This window comes from Triturus cristatus, chromosome 11 (assembly GCF_964204655.1).
Source record: "Triturus cristatus chromosome 11, aTriCri1.1, whole genome shotgun sequence".
NCBI classification, from domain to species: Eukaryota; Metazoa; Chordata; class Amphibia; order Caudata; family Salamandridae; genus Triturus; species Triturus cristatus.
Window position 1 is genome coordinate 121,144,273 of NC_140594.1, and position 22,931 is coordinate 121,167,203.

Below are 22,931 nucleotides of genomic sequence, written 5' to 3' on the forward strand. Positions count from 1 at the left end.
TTTGTGATTGAAGTAGCAATGTGCTGTTACTCATACTTTTTTCAAGTTGCCTCTGAAACTTTGTGTACAAATTCGGTGGCTAGTCATTTGAGGAGAGCAATAAGCTACCCTTTGAATAATCTAGTGAAAACACACGTAGAGAAGTGTGATTGAGAGGCGGAGCCGGTGATTTAAGGAAAAAGAGGGGGAACAATGAATGATACAAGAGAAGATGAGAGGGAGACAAACTAAAAACGAGCATTGGCCGCGTGGCCGTGAAGTGACACGGCCGCGCGGCCCGCGAAAGTGACCGCAATCAAAGACAGATGGCGGATGCGCGCTCGCGTGAACGCAAGCGCTAGGCCACCAAAAGCCGGTGGCAGTAATTTGAAAACCCTCACACTAAATTTCTCGCAGCGCATGCGCTGGCTCAGCAAAACCTAAAAAACCTTCTGACTGAGCAGGCAAGGCTGAACAGTTTAAGCGTGAAAACCATGGCCGCAGTTTGGGAGCTGGGATTGGAGCTTGCTTTTAAGCTTCCAAAGGTCAGACCCTTCAAAGACAGACTCCATTGTCACAAGCTTCCACTGAATCTAGTACTATGCAGTGCCAGGGGCAAACCTTGTATAGAAATCCACAATATGTCGTTGCACCTGAGATTTAAAAAAAAAAAACGTGTTCACAGTGATAGCACATACAGTACGTGTATATAAATATAGGCAGTAAACATATTTAATCATAAAACCTAAGCAGAAAGGGTTTGATCCAATCACTGATATAGACTTTTTCCATGCAAAAGAAGCCCCCTCCTACACCATTTTCATATAGTGTATCAGCCATTAATCACAAAGGCCACTCTGTACTGTTTGAAGCTTGAGAGCATGTTGATGTGGTGTGCATTCTGGAGGGATTCCTTGGTGGAGATTTAATGTTGGTGTCTGCTTTACAAACCATTTCTTCCTGTGATTCAGATGTCAGTTTGCTCTGTTTGTGTCTCTTGACTACCCCCATTCCATACACAAGGAGTGTTCTCGGAGTGCTGTGCGAAGTTCCTTTAAAACGGAAATGTCACTTCACCTCCGAATGAGTTAGAATGCCATGCGCCAACCAGGTTATGCTTGCCGAATGCCATGCGCCAACCAGGTTATGCTTGCCTGTGATTGTGATCAATTAGTTAAGATAACACATGCCTACTGCTCTAGAGGTCGCCCCCGGAAGTGGCATGCCATCTGGGGGCGGTGGAACCAATACAGGGGGGGAATATGTCTTGCCCCGGACCTGGAACCTCCCGAGGAACAGCTTTCCCCCTGACCTACTTTCCACCACAGCTTGGTTTTAGTAACTGTTCTGGGCCTCTGCTGTTCCCCTTCTTCCTCCGTACACAGTCTTGTACTTAGTAGACGAGTGGGGTCCGGTCTCCCCTGGGGGCCTCCGCCATGGGCTCTCAATGTCCTTGCCTTGCTGGGGTTTGTTGTTAGTTTTTTCTGTGTTTATTTAAAATTGAACCTTTTGCATTATTCTTTGAACTGCATTGGGGACACATCACTGTATCTAACTTGCAATGCTGCCGAACCTTCGGGCTGTCGGCTGAATAGCTGTGTCCTGAATTTTGAAATAAAGGTTTTCAAAAAAAAAAAAAAAAAAAAAAAAAACACATGCCACTGTGTGAACTGCACATCTGGGTCCAATGGTAATACAAAATGTTATTTCCCAATGTATGTGGTTTTATGTCTGGCAAAGTAGGCGTGGTCTTTTCTCAGGATTGTTAAACGATTTGCTTATGGATTATTTCCTGTAGCACCAAACCTACAAAATATCTACGTTTTATTGGTATGTTTGGAAATTAATTAGTTGCTTACTGTCCCTTACCTTGTCAGTCTTTTTGAGTTGTGATGGTTATACGGTGGCTGTTTTCCCGTTGATTGCCCATCAGTTTTTGTCCAAAGGTGTGCGAGTTGGTACTCGATAGCATTTGTCAGAGAAACGCTGTTTGTTTCAGGCAACATCCATAAAAAAACGTTTCTTTTACATCAAAATAGGACCTGACATGAGAAATGGCAGGGTGTCGCAGATTATTTCCAGTAATATTAGTGACCTGCTGGTGTTGCAATATTGAAAACACAACACTATCCCTGAATCCACAACATGCCACATGATTCCACTCCCCACAATTATATGCCACATAATTCTACACAACGGTACACAATTCAGCCCCACACAATTCATCACTCAACATATCACACAGCATAATTATACTCGACATAATACCACTCAAGACAACATAATTCTCCTCCACATAATTGCACTCTATTCCATACCACATAAATCCAAACCACATAAATCCAGTCTATGCCACGTAGCAACACTCCACATAAATGCACTCTACACCATACCACATACCACTCAATAGTTTTCACTCAATGCCATACACTTCCACGCCACACAATTCAACTCTACATATTTCCATTCTACACCACATAACTCAGCAAACCACATAATTCAACTCAACACACTTACACAACATACCACATACACCCACACCACAGCATTCCACATCATGCCACAAAATTCAACAGCACACCACATAAGTAAATTCTGCTGCATACCACTCCACAATACCAAATAATTACAATCCATGACACACAATACCACTCCACATAATTCCAGCACACTTAATTCCACATAATTACTATCCACATAATTACAATGCACACTTTTCCATATTATTCCACTACACCAATCCATGACACACAATTCCACTATACACAATTCCACAACTAACAATTCCAATCCAACCCACATATTAACTCCACACCACATACATTTACTCCCAAATAAAACCTATATGTAAAAAACATTGTCATTTACAACGTCAATAGCTCTAACTCACAAATGTGAGACCTATTTGCATTGCAAAAACTTGTTTTCCTTTTATTCTTGCCTTTTGCAGTTGGATTTCACTTGGAATCTACTCCTGGATTCCTTGACTGGGATCTTCTCTCTTTTTGACGTCAGGGAAGTTTGGTGTCTGGTTTATCTACTGCAACATAACTCTCCATCTTCAAGCCATCATTGTCGGATTGCCAAGGAAGATATTACCATTTTTTCAATTACTCTTTATTGACATTTTAGTGATATAATTATATTTCCCTTATGCACACATTCAACACCATTAACCTGTCAAATAACTTGCTGAGCATTTAATTTCTCCATATATTCAACTTTTCTTAGCCAACAACAATTAAACATTCCATACCAGAATATGTAATTCTGTGTCTTTGTGTAGATCCCCTCTATTTTTAGTGGGTCATTCTCTTCTTATGCCCCACGTTTGAAGCATTCTCTGACTGTTTGGCTTTGCTGGCACCCTCGGTCTGTAACATCATACATGATCACTAATGGCTTCCATTTAGTGTCTGTTTACAAGTATCTTCTATCCCGTGAAGTCAAAAAGCATTGGTGTATTGGGATGGAATTGCAGTATTTGTTTTTTAATACTGAAGGCTGCCTTCGGATATTTGTCTCACATTTATTGTTTTTAGGTCTTGCCTAGGCAGTGCTTGCACTGTCTTTTCGAGACTGTATTCAGGATATGGGCATAAAGCTCCGCCCATCTTTTTAATTGGCTCCTGTCTCTGTCCTTTGTAAATGGTGGCTTTTCATTGGTCAATAGGCATAGTAGTCCCTCCTTAGTACCGCCTTGTCTCTTCTTGTAACCTCTCAGGAGGTCACCCCCTGTTAAAAGTGTTGTTACTCCCTACGTTCTAATTACAGCCTCAGAGCACCATTTTATTAAAGGTCTTCAGGCAGGACACACGCTTGGTCCTAAGCAAGGCTGGCAGTGGTTACTTTGATCACTAGCACATCTCACATTTATGAGACCTTATGTAAATTTTTCTTCATCAGCTCCACACAGAGTACAACCTAATCCTAAATTAATATAATAATTCTTTGGTCACTTTTCAAAGCTACTAATTGTATATATGGACATAGCTGTTTTGAATGTACTTGTGGTAATGTGTTGTATGCAATGCATTATGGGTAGGGTGGATTTACCATATCTTCTAAAGGGTGCAGTTCCATATGTGGCCAAAAGAGGTTCCATGTGACCTCTTTTGGCCACATATGGTCGCATATGGTCAGTACTATATGTGGCCAGAAGAGGTCCCATGGGACCTCTTTTGGCCACATAGACCACTCATCCATAGAAACAAGCAGAGGCCACGTTACTTTAGATAGGTACAACATCATAAATGACACCGCACATTCTGTATAGGCCAGAATTTGACATTAGACAGACATTTCTCAACATTAGCTATTAGAAACATCAGTGCACCATCCAACAGATAAAAGCAACAAAAAGGTGGCCTAGAACTATCATTCAGAATCTACATGTATAAACTGAAGAAAATCCCTAAAGGGAGGGGTAATAACCAATATTTTCTAGCAATTCAAAAGCATTTTTCGTCGGAAACTGATATGTATATTAACACAATGTGCCCAGTCCCACCAATCAGTTTCTGACTGAAGACGTTTTTAACATTTGATTGTTTTTTAAACCTATCTATTGATTTTATTAATGCATATATCAAATATATTTGGAAGGCAGTGCAATTTAAAAGGCTCAAGCAACTATTATTGTTACTCAATTAAACTATTATGGAGTAGGAGAAACCCCTTTCATATAGTTATTTAACTCCAATCTTTGATTATTCATGGAAAATAATAGTTCACGGTCATATTGTTCTGTAGGTACTGCAAACCCCAGAGATCCACGGACCACAGATTAAGAACCACTGCTTTAGTGTGCTCAGCATAATAGCGAAGGGTTTGCATTAATTAAATATATGTAAAGTTGTGTGTATGCTATTTGTTAATGTGAAGGAAACTAAGGGCAAACATTTTGATAGTCCTAACAATTTGATACACTCAACAAAATACTCAATGAACCATGAGCAGTTGAGATAAATAATCATGAAACACTGGCATTTGCCAGTACAAGACATAAATCCGGATATTTCTCGAACACTTTATTAGAATTAACAAAATTTGGGTGATCTGCTTATGAATTCACAATTTTCTGTAGTCATTAATATGGACCCTGAAAGAATGTGGCTACCCCCTTTTTAGGTCTCTTCGAGACATGCTGTATTCAGGTATGTACTGGAAGCTCCGCCCACTCTCCGCCCATATTTTTCATTGGCTTGTGTCCTTGTTCTTTGTAAATGTTGGCTTCTGATTTGTTAATTCGCTTATTAGTCCCTCCTTAGTACCTCCCTCTACTTTGTTGTTACCTCCCATGAGGACTGGCCCTTTTACATGTGGTGTTACTCAGTATCTTTAATTTACTGTTACTAGGCACTATTTTGTGACTTAATGTCTTTTCCCATGTTGCTTTTGCAGGTATGACCGGATGTCCCTTTCCTACAGTTCCTTCCCTGCATCCTGTTCTTTTTAAAGTGTTTTTAATGCAGCAGATGAGATTTATTGTATTGTTCTTTCGTCCGGCTTTCTTTCTGTTTAACACGCTGCAAAGGTAAATGTATTTCATTAGGTCTCGCCAGAGCCAGTGCGCATGCGCTGCTGCTCTGCGAGACTTCTAGTAAGGACTTCCATATCACACATCTTTTCCTCATGTTTTTTTTTTTTTCCCGGCCACTAATTTGATTGGCCATTTGCGTAAGGCTTCCACAAAACAAAGCATGCAACTGGCCAAAGGCTCGAGTATGTCCTGCCTTGCCTCAAAACGTGCACTCCCATGACCTAGGGGGTCTCGGGAGCACGCAGGGTGCCATCTGTTCTGGCTCAGGTTTCTATGGCAGCTGTATTCCTTACAGCACGCGCACCACTCCTGGGCTGGTTTTCGTTTTCCATGTTTGCAAAACTGCTTGAAAGACAGAAGGAGATCGCACCGGCACAGCTCTTCCTTGCCACGAGGGAAAGAAGCCCTCTTGTTTGCCCTCTTGTTTATAGGACTTGTGCCCTGGTAAAGCCGCTCATATGCCCAAAGGGATGGTACTTTGGGAACAACATATGAGATGAGGTTAGGGATTTTAAGGTGTTAGATACATTTAGTAAAGCGACACTCTTGTCAGCTCAGACTTCTAACATTAAAGGTGGCTTTTCACACTACTTAGAACATCCCTTTGCCTGTAGCGTAAGAAACATCCTCGCCTGTGGTCTGGCTTCGACTGCATACCGCTTGAAACGAATAAACAACTGAGCTGAAGGAAGCTGTTTTTGGTACTGCGGCCGAGAGTTCAGACAGCACGGCCATCTCGCCCTGACAGGTGACCAAGAACATGTTGCTATTCCCGGCACCGAGACCCCACCAAGTGCATCACGGGCGACACCCAGCCTCGCTTCCCACAAACATGCCTTCCAGATAGGTCACCAATGTTTGAATAAGACACGATTTCAGCGGCTCGGCCCTTTGCAACAGCCCCATTAACACATTCCTCCCCACCTTAACCCCTCCCTTCAAACTCTGGATTCAAAGGGTGCTATTTACACGATTGTTTCTTCTTCAATGCATTTCAATTTAGTTCTCAAATGTAGAGTAAAGCACAGAGCTAGCTGAGTGTTTGTTAAACTTTAAAATTAGTTCAGATTCCCCAGAAAGTGCCTAGAGGCATTGACCTCTGCATTCGGGGACAGTATCATGGCGTGCAGTCCGGGGTCGGGCTTACTTTCTGGAACCAGACATCACTCCTCGTAGAAGCGGAGAGCTCCATCCCAGGGTATGTGCCTAACGCATTTCAGTGTGGTGCTCCCCATCACCGCACTGAAATGCATTGTCACGGATAATAGGGATGGAGTTGCTGCCATTAGCGCTGCCAAAATCTGTTAAATAAACTGCTTGTGGCGCACCGCGGCATGCATGCGCTGCTCAGGCGGCTCGGCTTGCAGCTGAGCTAGAGCTGCTGGCAGGCTGCTACAATGTTAATTTATGATCGTGTTCCTGCTACCCGGCTGTCACGTCGAGGTAGTGCCCAATGGCTACTACCGAGACATTACAAAGCCCAGTCAAGTTGTGTGAAATTGTCTCTGACGCCACTGGTACGACGTTACGTCCTGCAGACAGCAGTGCTGGAGTTTGTTGTGGCTGGCTGGTTTACACATGCCACTCGTGGTGCTCCCTCAGTGCTTCCACTGGCCGTGTTGTGGCTCAGCTATCAGCTGAGCTGCAGAATTAAAACCGATGCCACCTCCGTCCCCTCCCCCGCAAATTCAATTGCCCCCGAGGTGAGGGAGACGGAGTGTGACCCTCGCAGCGGCCTTGACTCTGGAGGACTCAGGAGGCGGGCAGCAAAACCTCAATTGGCTCAGTGGTAATTTAAGTTTAAGTAAGTTCAGACTGTAGCACTAGCCATCCGAGTCTGTTTTAGTTTATTAATACCGTGTAGTCAGGCAGCCTGCCTTCCTCGAAGGAAACACATATGGTAACTTTGACTTGCTGCCCTCACGAGATGCAGTGACTCAGTAACTTCGCTCTCTGCAATTTCTTTTTAAATTGAAATAAAACTATCCGGTTTTCCTTCTGGCTCGGCTCCAAACACTTCAGACTGGAAAATATGTCTTTTGGAAGTGGGGTGTGCAGGGGGGACTCGCTGCATACCTGAGGCAGTGAGACTGCACATGCGACAGCTCTTCAGGATTCTCAGTGAGTGCGGACAGATGAGTAAATCGCCACAGCGAGTGGCCTCTTGGCACATGGCCATGCGCTGACGTCTGCAGTTCCCACAATGTGTAAACTCAAAGCCTGCCTCGAGGCATTCGAGATTAGGTTTGGGTTGAGTTTTCAGCAGGGCTGGCTGTTCCTCTCATCCTTCTGAGGACGGTTTAACTCTGCACCATTATTGAGTTGGATTAGTAAGTGTACCTGACAGAGCCCGGCGTATAAATCACTTGCTATGTATGGCTGCAAAAAATGTCTTCATTCTGAGCTGCCTGTGGCGCCCTATATGTTTGCCTCGTCTTCATTGCTTGATTTTGCTCGTCACAAAGTGTCACTCCTAGTCGTTCACATGTCTCTCATAATTTCACAGAAATTATGAAAATGTCATACATGTCAATCTGAAACCTTGGTAGCTTTGGGTTAGTCCACTTCGCTTCCAGTAAAAACAATTGGACGTTTAAAGCCACGTTGGAGCAAACGTTTAGCGTGGGGCTCGCTCTGTCACAACCTGTATTTATGTCCATCCTCCTTCCTGGGTTGGGGGGCACGTGCAATATGTCTATTAGGTCCCGCCTAGCGTTAGCAGCGCGCATGCGCGGCTCTCGCCATGCGAGGGCCTCTTGGAATCAATTCGCATTCTGAAGGGGACTTGAAGCCCCGCCCCTTCTTTCCATTGGCTTATGTCCTAGGTTATGCTAAATGCAGCCTTTCTATTGTGAAGGAGGCTTTTTAATCCCTCCTTGTTGCCGCTCTGTCTGCTTTTAGCCCCGCCCACCGGGACTGGATGCTTTACTTGCGGCGTGTTACTATCCCCTTTAATTAGAGGGTGAGAACTTTTTTTTTTTTGTCATTGCCACAGGAGCGCGGCGCACGCTGTGTACTTATTGTCATTCCGGCTTGTTTTTTTTTATGTTTACGCCACGCCGGTTCTTGTTTAATGTGCTTGGGCACCGCGCTGCCAACCACGGCGCCCGGTTTTATGTTTTTTTATTTGTTTCAATGACCTCGGACTCTCCCGCACCCTTAAATCTCCCCGTAAACCACATGACACACTCTGCTCTTCTGCAAGCCCCCTCTCCGGACAGCTGGCTGCAGATGAGCAGGCGGGAGACATCACATGAAGGAGGCCCTTTATCTGGAGATAGAAAGGGTGTTTGGCGTTCACGCACCTTGACGTAATCCCAGTTGTTTGTTTCAGTTAGGTGCGGACTGGGCAATAAATTCAAATATTTTTATTCTCGCCTGCTTTGTATTGCTGTTTAACCAGAAATCAAACAAGAGGTACTTAAACGTCTCTCCTCACATTCTCACTACGGCATGAGGTCATCACGAAAGCTAATGCTTCAATTCAAATATAGCCCTCCCTCGCAGAAGATCAAACTGAAACTGTGTCTTCCTTCGTGTAGGTGTGTGCCCCACCTCCCGGCTCCTCCCGCTGCTGGTGCTACAGATCTCTTGGTAGTCTCTTTCCCAACATGGCTGCTAAACTCTGCACGGTACAGCCTGCCTCTCTGCAATCCAGGCATCTCTCCCCTTACACAGGCTCCGGTTTCCGAACACGCTCGCCATTGTTTTACTTTTTTTTCTTTACGCCACATATAGCTGCCTTTTATTTTTGGAAGGCACAGAGATCTGACGCCGACACGCAGTAGGGTTTGAGCCTTGAGGTGAATGAAGCTGTGTAGCTGGTGCACACGCACCGTGTTGCTTGTTCGCACGCACTTCATTGCTTGTTTAAAATGCTTTGGAAAGCGTGTGTGTGCTTTGGAAAGCGTGTGTGTGCTTTGGCGAGTGTGTTCACTGTCGGTATATCTGGATCTCTGTTGCACATTTAGATGCTCCGTGCCTTCTGGCGACCTCGCTGCGCCACTGAAGCTCTCTTAATTTGAGTCTATGCCACGCAAGGTGCACACGTGTCATCAGCAGCTGCCCAGCTCACTGAGCCAGTCTGCCGCTGGGAGAAAGCCAGCAGCAGGTCCGGGGTGGAGTGTCTCCAAGCCCACCAGCCTTTCAATAGCACCAACAATCTCTGGGCTGTGTTGCTCGGACTGAGCCTGGTGGCCCCTGACAGACTCCCAACAGACCCTCCCGGCCTTCAGAGGCAACCGCCTCTTGGCACCTCTACACACACTGACCCGAGTGATCGGTGTGTGGGACAAAGAAAAGAACAAACCGGGGTTATAAAAATTTCCACAAAAAGTGCAAACTCCTTATGTAGGAAGAGTGCGCATTCCAATCTGGAAAACAATGAGACAACACTTGGAGCGGTCCTGTCTGGCCATATGACTTCGGGTTGGGGGGGTGGAGGGGCTGAAGTGGTAGAGACGTTTGTTGTGGTAAAATGAAGTGGGGAGGGAGGCAGGAGCACAAGGATTCAGAAAACAGAGGCAGGTAGGCAGGCTGAATCCCTGAGAGATGCTTGCAGCAGACCCACTGCAGAAGTATTACAGCCAGAAGCCGCAGTCAAACTGAACCCCTGTCAGAGACACTGTGCGATGGGCAGAGGTAAGGCAACTGTGCGATGGACACTGACAACTATAAAATAGTGAACACACCACTACGAGCTGGATACATGCAGAGTAGCTTCCAAACGGATACACAGAAAACCAGTGGGAGACAGCTGCAGATAGTGAAAAACAGCAGAGATGTGAGCCCAGGAGCATGGCAAACAATGGGAACATCGGTGCATTGGGCACAGGGACAGATGGTACGAGAACGATAGAGGCTGTGATAATGGCTTTTCAGAAACTAGGAGGCCATGAGAAGTGCCCGGACAAACAAGGGAGGAAGAAGACAAGGTAGACTAGCATTAAAAATGCAGTAGGTCTCACCTTTCATTAAGTTAAAGCCATTTGCTTTGCTATACAATACCATTAGCAAAGCAAATGGCTTTAACTTAATCAAAGGCGAGACCTATTGCATTTTCAATGCTTGTTTCACTTGGGCCGGGTTCTGGCACAGGCAAAAGAAGACATAAATCATTATTGGTAGCCGAGTCAGCCCGTGTCTTATCGGCGCTCGTGGCTGCTCAATTGGTAATAAGATAATTGCAATCGCCTGCAGACAGTGCCAGGCACATGTGGATCCATGAGACAGCACCTTGCCTGTCGATATGTTCTGGCAAGGTGTGCCTGTCCTGTGACTATGCTGCACGGTTATTTAGAATTCCCACGAGGCAGACATTCCAGCCCCTCACTAAAGGCCCACTAGCTTTGCAGCAGGCAGCAGCAGTGAATGTACCTTCCTGATTTGCTTGAGCCTGCCATGGTCCGGTCAAGAGAGCAGTTGGTATGCTGCATCCTAGCGCCAGATATCAGTGACCACTCTTAACGACTTCACGTCTACAGCTAGCAGACTCTCATGCAGGTGGACTTACAGCAGCCCTGAGACAGGCACTCAGCACAAGCACCACTGCAACGTCACAAGTGAAGCGCTCTGCCAGGCAGACATACTCCACCAGGCACTTGTGAACTGGCAGCCTGGGGAGTCGGGCACTAAGTCTCTGACTCTGTACTGCAGTTCGCTCTGATCGCTGCTGGCATGTTTTAATAGTAGTAGGCCGTAATTCCAATTAGTTTACACCAAAATGAGTCGGAGGAATAGTTTTCTTAATTTATATTTCACTCATTTGAAACGCATAAAAAAGTCATGCGTGTAGTGGTGTAGGTTAAGTTGTTGCGTCCACAAAGAGTGAATGAATACATGACATAATTTGAGATGAATGTTGTCTTCAGTGACTTAGTTTCTTGTTGCTCAAAGGGTGTAATTTCTGATATTTATATGTTTCCCTATATGTTTCATTTGATTGCGAAAAAGTATCACTCAGTCATTGAAATGTCACTCATAATTACACTGCAATTATGAAAATGTCACACATAGTCTTCTGAAACCTTGGCAGCTATGGTGTCCAGGTGCGATTGTGTATGTATGTGTGTCTGGAAGTGTGTGTATAAGTGCGTGTGTCTGCCTCTATGCGTGTCTGTAATTCTGTCTGCGTGTGTATCTGCGTGTCTCAGTGAGATTCCTAATGTGTGTGTGGTTTGCAAGTGTGTGCGGCTGCCTCTCTGCATGTGTCTGCCTGTGTGTGTGTGTGTGTGTGTGCGCGCGCATGTGGAGGAGACTGTGTAACTGCCAAATGGTCCTTTCAGAACACAGCCGCGGGCCCTTCCTTGGTTGTTCCAAATCTGAACACAGCACCCGGGGCTGCCAACGCCAACCTCCTTGTGCAATAAGTTGTAATAATTTCAGCGAAAAGCCTGGGCAGCTGTTTGCTTTACGTTAAGTCTGTGGTGCCTTGTTTACCTCCCCCTGCCCCAATAGCTCAAGCAAAATACTTAAAAGGCGAGACCTATTGGCTATGCCAATGCTTGTTTTTTAATCCCTTTCCCTTGTTAAAGGAAGCAAGCGACAATCTACACCAAGGAGCCTTCATTTTACCCAAAAACAGCTGACACCTCGCTTCCCTCTGTTTCAAAACACAGGCTCAGCGTAGAACATGGGGAGGGGAGTTTGGTGACGGCGAGTAGGAGCTCACTGAAGTGCACTGATTGCAGGCTAACTTGAAGCAGGTGTGCTTTTGCAACAGAAACGGGCAAGTTCCATCTATTTACGGTTATTCCACAGCATTTATTGTGATGTTTCACTACCAAAACAAACAAAATAACATACCATGACACCCCATAAAAGTGACACTATCATTCCCTTCACTAGGCAATGGGGCAATGTAGTACATGCTGAGACACTACCCCCTGCACTGGGTGCACCTCATATAGCTCCCTGTTACCGTCTTGCCTTAGACCGGCTATGCTTCTCTCACATCATGGATCCACATTGCCCTTGTTGCGGTTTTACACTTGGGCTCAGTGAAGGTCATTGTCCAGTAACTGACGATTCTGAGGTTATTTCCTCAGTTTCGCACCGCAAAGAAGTGGCAGGAAAGCATTCTTTTCTTTACATAAATTGTCGTTCACTTGCAAAGCATAAGTTAGATATTATGAATCTTTTGATCAATGAAAAAACAGATGACATTTTCTTTACTGAAACTTGGCTTCATGTTAGCTCTGGCCCCGATATAGCAATTGCTGTGCCTTCGAACTATGCCATTGTTCTGCATGATAGGGGAACCAAAATTGGAGGAGGCATAGCGATTTTATTTTTAAAAATTCTTTAATTTGCAAATTTGATATGCTACCCTTTCAGGGCTGTGAAGCCACATTTTGTAGACTTCTATAAACCCCCCATTTTACATTTTCGGGTATTCTACTCTATCGACCACATGGGCCGGCAGGGGCCTGGGCTGCGTCTTTTACGGATCAAGTTATACCGTATCTTGTAGAAGCTACTAACTTCATCATAATGGGCGATTTAAACATTCATTTTGAAGAAAGCTCCTGTACATCTAGTACTGCACTTATTTCTGATCTTGCCGCAGTGAATCTGCTGCTTTGCAATTCGGGGCCTACTCATGGGGCCGGTCATCTACTTGACCCCTTTTTCTCTAACATGCATACTGTTTGCTGCTCCCCAGCTTTGCCCGTCTTGTGGTCCGATCACTTTCTAATTGGTTTATCAATCTTAGATGCTGTATCTGATCCATTCCCAAAGGTCTCTGGTCTTTCAGCTAAATCCAGGAAATGGGGCAATTTGAACACTGATATGTTCAACAATATGTTATCTAAAACTGCCCCGACTATTGGCTGTTCACTTGTTGCAGATGTGGCGGCTGTTCAAAGTTGGATTTTCAATTCTGTGAAGGTTTGTCTCCCTTTATCCACCATCAAGGCAAACAATCACCGCCCACCTGCTCCCTGGTTTATAGATAATTTAAGAACTGAAAAAAGCAAATGTAATGTGTTGGAGAGACTCTGGAGGAAGAGTTATGCCCCAGAGGCTAAATTAATCTATAAAGAAGCTTTAAGGAAGTACCATTCATGCTGCAAGACTGCGCGCACAGCTTATGTGAGAGCGGCTGTGTCTAGAACACAGCATAATCCCCAGCAACTTTTTAAACTTGTTAAAAATTTGTCTGGTGCCGATTGTCTTCCTGCTTCCCCTGATTTAAGTACCTCACAATGTGAGGCGCTTGCTATATTTTTTTTGAGTAAAATTGAAAAAATCTATAGATCATTCCAGGAATCTACACTGAATAATACGTCTGTTAACTGGGAATCTCCATCTCTCTTCTAATGTCGGGCGTATTCAGGCTGATTTGTCTGAGTACGCTGACAAACTTGATTTCTAGGCACCCCTAGAAATGAATTTTTAGGCGGATTCTGGGAAGCCTTAAATCTGGCTGCCCTAGAGACCCTATTCCGGTCACTGTTTTGCAGAAGTTTGAGCTCTCTTCCTTGATATTGATTATGGAGTTGCTCAATGCATCTCTTAAAGAGGCCATTGTTCTATCTATTTGGAAGCATGCTATGGTTCTCCCACTATTAAAAAAGGCCTCGGCTGACCCTACTCAGCTATCCAATTTTAGGCCCACCTCTCTTCTTCCTGTGTTCTCCAAGATTCTGGAAAAGCATGTCAACTTCCAACTGACTGCTTTTGTGAATTCCTGGAATTTTCTACTCGGCTCCCAATCAGGTTTCAGAGCAGGTTTCTCAAACTAAACCGCTCTGCTTGGGGTTACGGACATGATACGCCAACAAGTAGACACGGGCGGCACTGTGGCTCTTATAATTTTAGACCGAAGTGCCGCTTTTAACACTGTCTCGCACACCGTGCTACTACAGGCCTTACAATCATTGGGAGTGACTGATAGAGCACTCAAATGGCTTGCTGATTTCTTGACGAATCGCACGTTTCAGGTTTTTTCGCCAATAGCGTGCTCCGAGATTCACAAGTCATTGTATGGTGTTCCTCGAAGCTCTATTCTTAGCCCTCTATTATTCAACTTCTATGTGAGGCCTATGGAGTTGATTGCAGAGGAAGCTGGGTTGTCTCTTTTTTCATACTCTGACGACACCCAGATTGTCTTCTCCCTCTCCACTGATGGGGCATTTAAACCATCTTTACTTCAGGTTGCCTTGAGGAATATTGCGGAATGGATGCATACCAACTTGCTAAAACTCAATGGAGAGAAAACAGAACTGTTGATCGTGGGCAATAACAAAGCTTTGTGGGGTCCACAACATTGGCCCGTAGAAATGGGTCCAGTCCCTCAATCCAAACCTCAAGTTCAAAATCTGGGTGTCCTAATCGACGATCAAATGTCTATGAAGCAGCAAGCAGGAAGAGTAGCCTCTACCTGCTTCACTATCCTTAGAAACTCCACACAAATGAAACTGCTTACTTCCCTATCTTTTCAGGTTCAAACAACAAATGGGATACTAACTCAGGAGATGCAAGTTTCTGAAATCAAGCACAGTCGTCTCCAACCATCTCCCAGAACAGGGAGATGCCCCAAAACAGACATCCGCAATCAGGGCACACGCGGAAATTGGAGGAGAAAATGGGCAAGGAACCCCACCCAGGGTCAATACAGAACACAAAGAAGGGAAAAGACAAGGTATCCCAACTACCTCCCCAATAACAAAATCTGACAGAGGCCATAACCAACAGTCAATACATTGCCAAGACTTGAGGGGGAGAGTCTTATCCAATAAACTTGCACTCTTACAAGAGCCAAGTGGCGAGGCATGCAACTCTTGGGCCCCAATATAAAATAAAGCAAAAAGTCACCAATACGACCTCAAATAACAGACCCAGAAGAGAAGCTTGTGGAATGACACAGGCCAAATCAGGAGCCATCGCTCAGAGCTTAAAAGGCCTATCACACCAACCAACGTTAGCTCCAGTTGGAGGTCACTGGAAAAAGGGGCACAGAAAGGGGGGCAAGATTCAAAACAAACATCCTCCATGTTAATAACTTCCAAGGCAAACTCAAGGAACTATATGGCAGAAGCACCAAGCAACCAAGTGGAAATACAGCTTAAAGAAGTAACTAGCTCCATACTTCTAACTGAACCGATGGCCACAGCAAATCCACAGCTGCCGGCAGCACAAATAGCAAGAACCAGACAGCAAGAAACCGAGGTTTTGTTTTTTATCCTCTATATAATTCTAAGGGCCATCAGGGCAGGCTAAATCAAGGTAACATTCCAAGATTAATGAAGTCAATTCCAAATCTTGCCGGTATAAGGTCAAAGGATCTACTCTCTGTAGAGTTCATACACACCACCAACCCTCAAAGCCCAGAGGCAACAAAGACAACGTGGCTCACAAGTAAAATTGCAGAGATAATTCTAGCAGAACTGGGCATATTCTAAAACTGGGGCATTGACATTGCCCCCTTTCTAAAACCAGCCTACCCACTTCCATTACAATCAATCAATCAATCAAAAATCTTTATTCGGCATCTAGAAAACACCATAAAAGCACATAGCCATAAAAAATTTCATTAAAATCCATGCTGATATACATCAAATACAGTACTAATTTTTGCTTCAGCAAACCCCTCTTGTTTTCCTTATTTTTAAGGCCATCTTCAGGAAATTCACCACACAAAACAGAGTCCGAGAGTCATTTACTATTTGTAGGTGTAGCAAGGCGACCCTGGCCTGCTTGAATTTAGCCTGTTTTAAAATACCAACTAAAAATCGACGTCTCGGCACTGAATAAATGGGCATAACAGTACAAAATGAAGGGTATCCTGAGGAGATCGTAGATCGCAGCCACAGGGACCCTTCTGCTCAACCGAAACAGTAAAACCATAAGGGACAGATAACAAGTAATGTAAAAGATTGAGCCTAAAACGGGTGATTAAAAACCTATCCTGAGCTAAGTACTGCAAGCCCTGGACCAAAAATACATCAAGCACACTCAAACTGTGTACTTAGAGGTGCTCAGTGGAGATCGCGACAACAGAGTGTCGGCAGTCAGTGGGACCGACCAGAAATACCATTGAGGGCAGTCGCCTACATAAGCCAAGGTTTCAACAAGGAAACACTATCCCGTACCATAATCACATGCACAGAGGAAGATTTACTCTATTTACAAGATAGTCTACAGCAGGGTAAAGGAGTCCCCTATCAGACTATGCTCGTGGAACATCAATGGCTTAGCAACAAAAATAGAGGACCCAGGTTTCTTGAATTGTCACAACCTTCGATATAATCTTGCTGCAAGAAACTTGGCTCATGGATCCCAGGCACATTGAGGGTTATACATGCTTTGCCATATCAGCAACAAGGACCGACCGATTCAGCCATTGCTCTGGCGGGCTGGCCACCTACGTTTTCACAACGAGCATACCTTCAGCAACTCTCATGGACCCGACGTCAAATGTAACCATAGCAGTTAAAATCATTATCGCCCTTGAGGAAGAAGAAACTGAGGTGTGCCTAATTAACTCGTATGTCCTTCCCAAACGCAAAGCGAAAGACTAAAAAAAAACTTACTAACCAAGTGGCAAAGTATGCCACAGAGATGGAAAATCCAACGTTTATCTTGACAGGGGACTTAAATCATTCTCATTGGCTCGGCAGAAGGGGAGGAGGTATCTGCTCAAACTGGAATTTACAGTATCCCCACACAATGTGTTCCACTGCATGGAAAGAAGAAACACTGCAACAGCCGCCTTCTTGATGATTTAGAACATCTAAACCTTCGAGCACTAAACTGAAGATTTCCGCATGACTCTCCTCCAGTTGATTAATTTTACTCTGCAACAACAAGCTCCATATTGGATTACACCTTTGTAAGCCTCGCTCTGTTCCCATACATTATTGGATTCAGAATGGGGGATAAGGGCGATAGTGTCCATCGGCCCCAGGAATTTCAATTAACAGCTACCGTACCTAGATCAATTAGTTCAGATATAACCTTGGGGCCCATTTTTTACCTCTAATTTAAAAAGGATCAAATGCACAACAAACACAAATTCTCAGGCCGAAGCTGCAATTCAACTTTTTAACTCGCAAGCATCCAGCACAGAAGACCAAATTGCCTACTGGGGACAGTTGACTGCCACACTATTAGGACAATTTGCAGATACTTTCCCTATAAAAGACAACGCTCGGAAAGCATGTGGAAAAAATAAAATTCTGAAACACCAAAGAGTTCCGCTCAAGTTCCTCAAAAAATCAAGAAACTCAACTCTGCGTAGACTGAGAAGATTCCCAGGGAACACCAGTGCACGTTTATCGCTGAAGGACCAAAGGACAGCACTAAAAAGATTGAAATGGAACATCAATAGAGATCGTGAGATTGAAATCTGGGCAAAACTCCTACACGACACAAATTGCTACAACAGTGCCTGCTTTTGGAAAACTGTGAATGGGATCATACGCCCACAACATCAGGGGATTGGGTCTCACATCTCGGAAGCAAACTGGGTAACATTTCTTACTACTCACTTCAACAACCAAACAAAAAACGCTGGAGCACAAATGGCTAACAGTTGGACTCCAGAGGGTCCAGCTGGAGCAAGTAAAACTGATATAAAGGAGCAGGAGCTTCCAGCCACAGAAAACATACCACCAGGCGCAGCTAGTTGCCCTCTGTCACTCTTAATTAAAAAGCAGATTCCCAAAGGGAGGAAAGCAGGACCTCCAGGACAGATTGGCATTCCACCTGCCCTGTTCAAAGCAAAAAGTGAAGACTGGGCGGATATCCTGCAACCGCTCTTTCTGGAAGTCAGGCTGCTAAACAGAATACTGGAATCTTGGAAGGGCTCGACGATGGTGCCAATTTACAAAAAAGGTGACCAGGCTGATCCCAACAACTACCACCTAGTAGCTCTGATTGATAATGAAGCGAAATACTTTGCAGGCACCGTATTAGAAGAGCTCACATCCTGGGCTGAGGCGAATCAGATAAAACCGCTGAACCAGACCGGTTTTCTCAAAACGGTCAGCACATCAACAAACATCCTCACAATCTCTATAATAATCAATGCAGCAAAAGCCTCTAAATTAACTTTACATCTGTTACATTGACTTTAGTGCTGACTTTGACAATGTAGAGAGGGGCAGACTGTAGGGGAAACTGGCGTGATGGGGCATACCACAGCCTATTTTAAACATGCTGTCGCTTCTACATACCGATACCTGGGTGCAGGTGAAATTAGGCGGAGGCACCCACCTCTCCTCGAATGTTCCTACAACAAAAGGACTGAACAGGGTTGTGTGCTTCCACCAACCCTGTTCAATCTATTCATGGCCGACCTTCCAAATGTGCTTGATGCCTGCAATTCCCATTCACCCAGGATAGGAGGAAAAATATTGACCAATCTCATGTATACAGATGACGTAGTTCTGCTTAGTCATACTCGCGTCGGTCTCCAACATCTACTGACGGAAATGCAGAACTACGCAACATAAAACAACTTAAAAATAAATCTGAGTAACACTCGGACAATGTCAATAAACAATAAAAAGAACCTACATAACAATTGGTTCCTGGGCGGCACCAAGCTCGATCCAGCTCACAAGTATCTAGGAGTCACTTTTGACAAGGAAGGGTTGTTGATCGCTCTGACGATGAAAAACCTTGCAAATAAATTGATGGGGCCGACTTTGACCCTGCTCCTGAAGGTAGTCCAGGCTAAACTTCTCCCCTCGATTGCTTATGGCAGTGAGGCAGTGCGGGTAAGAGACGCTAAGGATATGGACAATATGCAGGTCAAAGCTTATAGAACTATGTTCTGCCTTCCGCCCTACACATCACCTGCTCAAATAAGGCTGGAGTTTAGTCTTCCACAACAAGTCTTAGCCAGGTATGGCGCTTACATCATCTGCTGGCATAAGATTAGAAGTGCCACTACAAATACACTAAACTACTTGTTGTGGCACGACATACAGCACAGGGAGTTCTCTCAAGCTAGAAGCTACCTTCAGTTAGCCCTGGAATCTACCAAACTTATGTGACTTTGGGACGCGCAACTCTGCTATCTCAACTTTAAAAACTAGTCTGGAAAACCATAAAACAAATTTCCTTGGTGGAGGACAAGGCAAGCTTCTCAAACAGATCTCACGCCTGGATGACCCTTCACTCCTACAAATCACTTACCCCACAAACGTTCTTTAATCAGGGTTATCTTAAGGCCATAAAAATGAACTTCTTAAAGCATAGACTGGGGATCTTTCCATGTGCTCAGCACCTTTCACCATGGCTGAGGACAACAGCACAAGAAACTTGCAGGTTGTGTAACATCAAGAATGTTACACCTAATTTGCTTATGCAAGGAACTGCACCAAGCACGGCAACAGCTTCTAAAAGAACCTCTCAAACAGAAAGGCATCCGCACCAGAAGGCAAGCAGTGCTGGCCTGCTTAAACCCTGAAAATATCCAAATGAACTGCAGATTGGTAAAATTCTTTAGTTGACTGAACAAAAAATGCCCAAAATACCAAAAAATGCTCTACAAAGCTTTGTCGCCACAGGCTGTCCAGCAGACGGGAAGAGGCCTTAGCTGGACCACACTAAGGATAGACTCCCAGCAGCACAGGGATATTCCTTGCAATAAGTCGAGTCAATTTGTACAACCTACTCAATGCGATTTGACAAATGGGCAAGCATGGCTGGAGCAAAAAACCTGAGACTGCACTGTACAGTATCCAGCGAGCCAATGACATTCATTAATAACTACAATTCATTTTGATTTTTAAACTGTAAAGGATTTTCGACCTTTGGGTTTTAACAGGTTTATCCGAAGATTTTTTCTTTTCCTTTATAATTACAACAACCAAAAAGGAAGCAAAGCTGGAAGGAATCGTACTGAATGACTGTTTAATATGTTATTCTTTTAAGTGTTAATATTGCAATGGTTTTAGTTAACTATGCAAAAATAAAGAAACTTGAAACTCTGGACACTGCAAATGCTGTAAAAGTGGTTTAAAAACCCTGAAAAGGTTTGATAATGATGGCCAACTAAAGGATAAAATGTATATTATTTCATTAAAAGTCAAACAACTCATGTGATTTGACTGTGTGTGCAGCGTGGGTAGCATGATTTGTCAATTGAAAATATGAATAGCTGGATATTTTAGGGCGATTGAAAACAAATATTTCAAGTATGCATTTACTTTACGTGTCCTTAGGATACATAATGCTGATAAAGGGCCCTTGAAATTTCTGCCGCTAGGACGAATGTATTACATTATCCCGCAGCCTTTTATCCCGCAGGGAATCACAACGCGGTTGTTACAACAACCGCGTTGTGATTCCGCATACCATTACTCCGCAAGTCGGAACAACGACTTGCGGAGGGGGGGGGCGCTGGATGTTGGAATAGTATAATTAGGCTGTCGGGAAATCGGTTAAAACCGATTGTCCACGACAGTACCCTACCGGCTGAAAATCAGCTGACTCTGTTTAAACTGAGTATCGCTGATTTTTTTACATTTGTTGCATTTAAATTTCCTCCTTGGCCACTTGAGGGCGCCAAAGCAGTACAAAAAAGCAATCCAAGCTACGGAAATTCCAATAACCCGTCCCGCCCTCCTCCCGCTGTTAATGATGTTGTTTGGTCCCTTCCTCCTGCCATCTGTGGCCTTGCTTTCCTGTCCCGCCCTCTTCCCAGTGTCCATGGCTTTGCTGCTCACCATCCCGCTACCCTCCTGTGTTGATTGTTGACCTATGGAAAATGAAGTTATGCTTTCCCTGCCAAGATCGGGCTCGCCGGCTGGACACAGATCACTTCAGCAGGCGCCTTGATCACAATTCAGCTGAGCTCTGCTATCTGGTAGTTTAATTAGAGTTCTCCAAGCTGTGCAGTTGTCTCCACGCCTCCTCTTCCCCCAGTTTCTTTTATGATGGGCGCATTTGGCCCTCCCTGGGGGTCTTGTCTCTGCTGGGACCAGAGTCCTCAATGTCAACATCTGAGAAGCAAAGGTACCGTCGGTGCTGATCGAACCCCCGACTGATGTCTTTGATACTAATTCAAAGTTTTTGTTGAGGCAACAATCGTATTCACCACTCTTTTGTTTCCTTTCTGCAGCATTTCATCTCAAATTGTAGCTCTTAATTTGGAATCGTTCCTGATTGCTCACCGTCAGCCGTTAGGAAAGGCACCATACACAGCCCAATGGCTTTGGTTCAGTTGATCACTCTGGACTAGAGTAAAATTTTGGGGGGCTAAGAAAAAATTTCGGGGGGGGCTTATTCTTCAAACAAAAGGCAGAGTGGAGCAGCAGGGGCTCTAAGCAGGGGGGGGCATCAAAGCCTCATTAACAAGCAAAAGGACTTTAAAAGACCTGTGAAGTGCTCGGGTGCGGCTGTGTGTGTGCCGGGAAGCTGTCTCATCTCGGGCTGACACACACGATGGGAGGGGTGGGGGCTGAAGCCCTTTGAGTCCAATGGGCGTTGCGAGCCTGGCTCTGGACATTTATTGAAATCGGGGCTCATGTTACACCAACAGAAGTTTTAGGAGCGCAACCTTATGTGCACGTAATCAGGCCATTAAGTTAATCAGATCTCTTAAGGAAGCCCTTGCCTCACACACCAGGATACTTTTGGCTGTTGGCTCGAGGCAAAGACAGCTGTTGCACGAATGAACATTGTGGGAGGTGCAATGTGATTAAATGGTGAAAACTGACTCAGCATTTCAGCTGCTTATGCTCGTCTTGCAGGAAGGATGGGTCCTTTTAGTTGTGGATCATGGGATTAACATTTCAGCAGTTCATCTACATCTTCCAGGAAGGCAAGCATGTTTTAGTTGGTAATGGTTAGCAGCATTTCATGAATTCAATGTACGTCTTACAGGAAGGAGGGCTTAATGTGTTTGTTAGTACTGGCGCTCAGCATTTCAACTTTCTTTGCATGTCTTTTCCCTCTGCCACTCATAAAAATGTATTGCACTATAAACCTCGCCTGTTAATGCCGCGTGAATGAGAACAGAGATTAGGAATTATTAATAACATGCGCAGGCAGAACTTTGGGTGCATTTAAGGTAACATCTGTATATTCTAAAGCACCTGGAGACAGCCTCAGGCCACATCAAACACCATACAGGTAGCCACATTGCCCTTAGAGTATACACGTAAACCGGGGACATGTTAGAAAGTGCAAACACAGCAGAGAAGCGAATTTCTATTTAAGAAAATATTATATAAAAAGCAAGTCAAAAGATAGGGGTGCAGTACAATATATTAACTAGTCACTAAGGGAGCATTGCAGCATCGAGGCACATCACAAAAATGGGAAACTTACAATATACACGCAAGAAACAAGTGAAGGGTTAGTTGTGAAATATGGGCAGGTCAAAAGAGGAGTGCTGAACAATATGCTGGAACCCCAAAAGAAGAGCTTTATAACACGCAAGGACAGCGCA

At 44.5% G+C, this 22,931-nt stretch overlaps 1 protein-coding gene across 1 annotated transcript in view; it reads left to right on the forward strand.

Moving 5' to 3' along the window:
- The window catches only part of PRR14L (proline rich 14 like), a 405,768-nt gene that overhangs the window by 30,357 nt on the left and 352,480 nt on the right, over positions 1-22,931 (forward strand). The gene's annotated exons all lie outside the window — the stretch shown is intronic.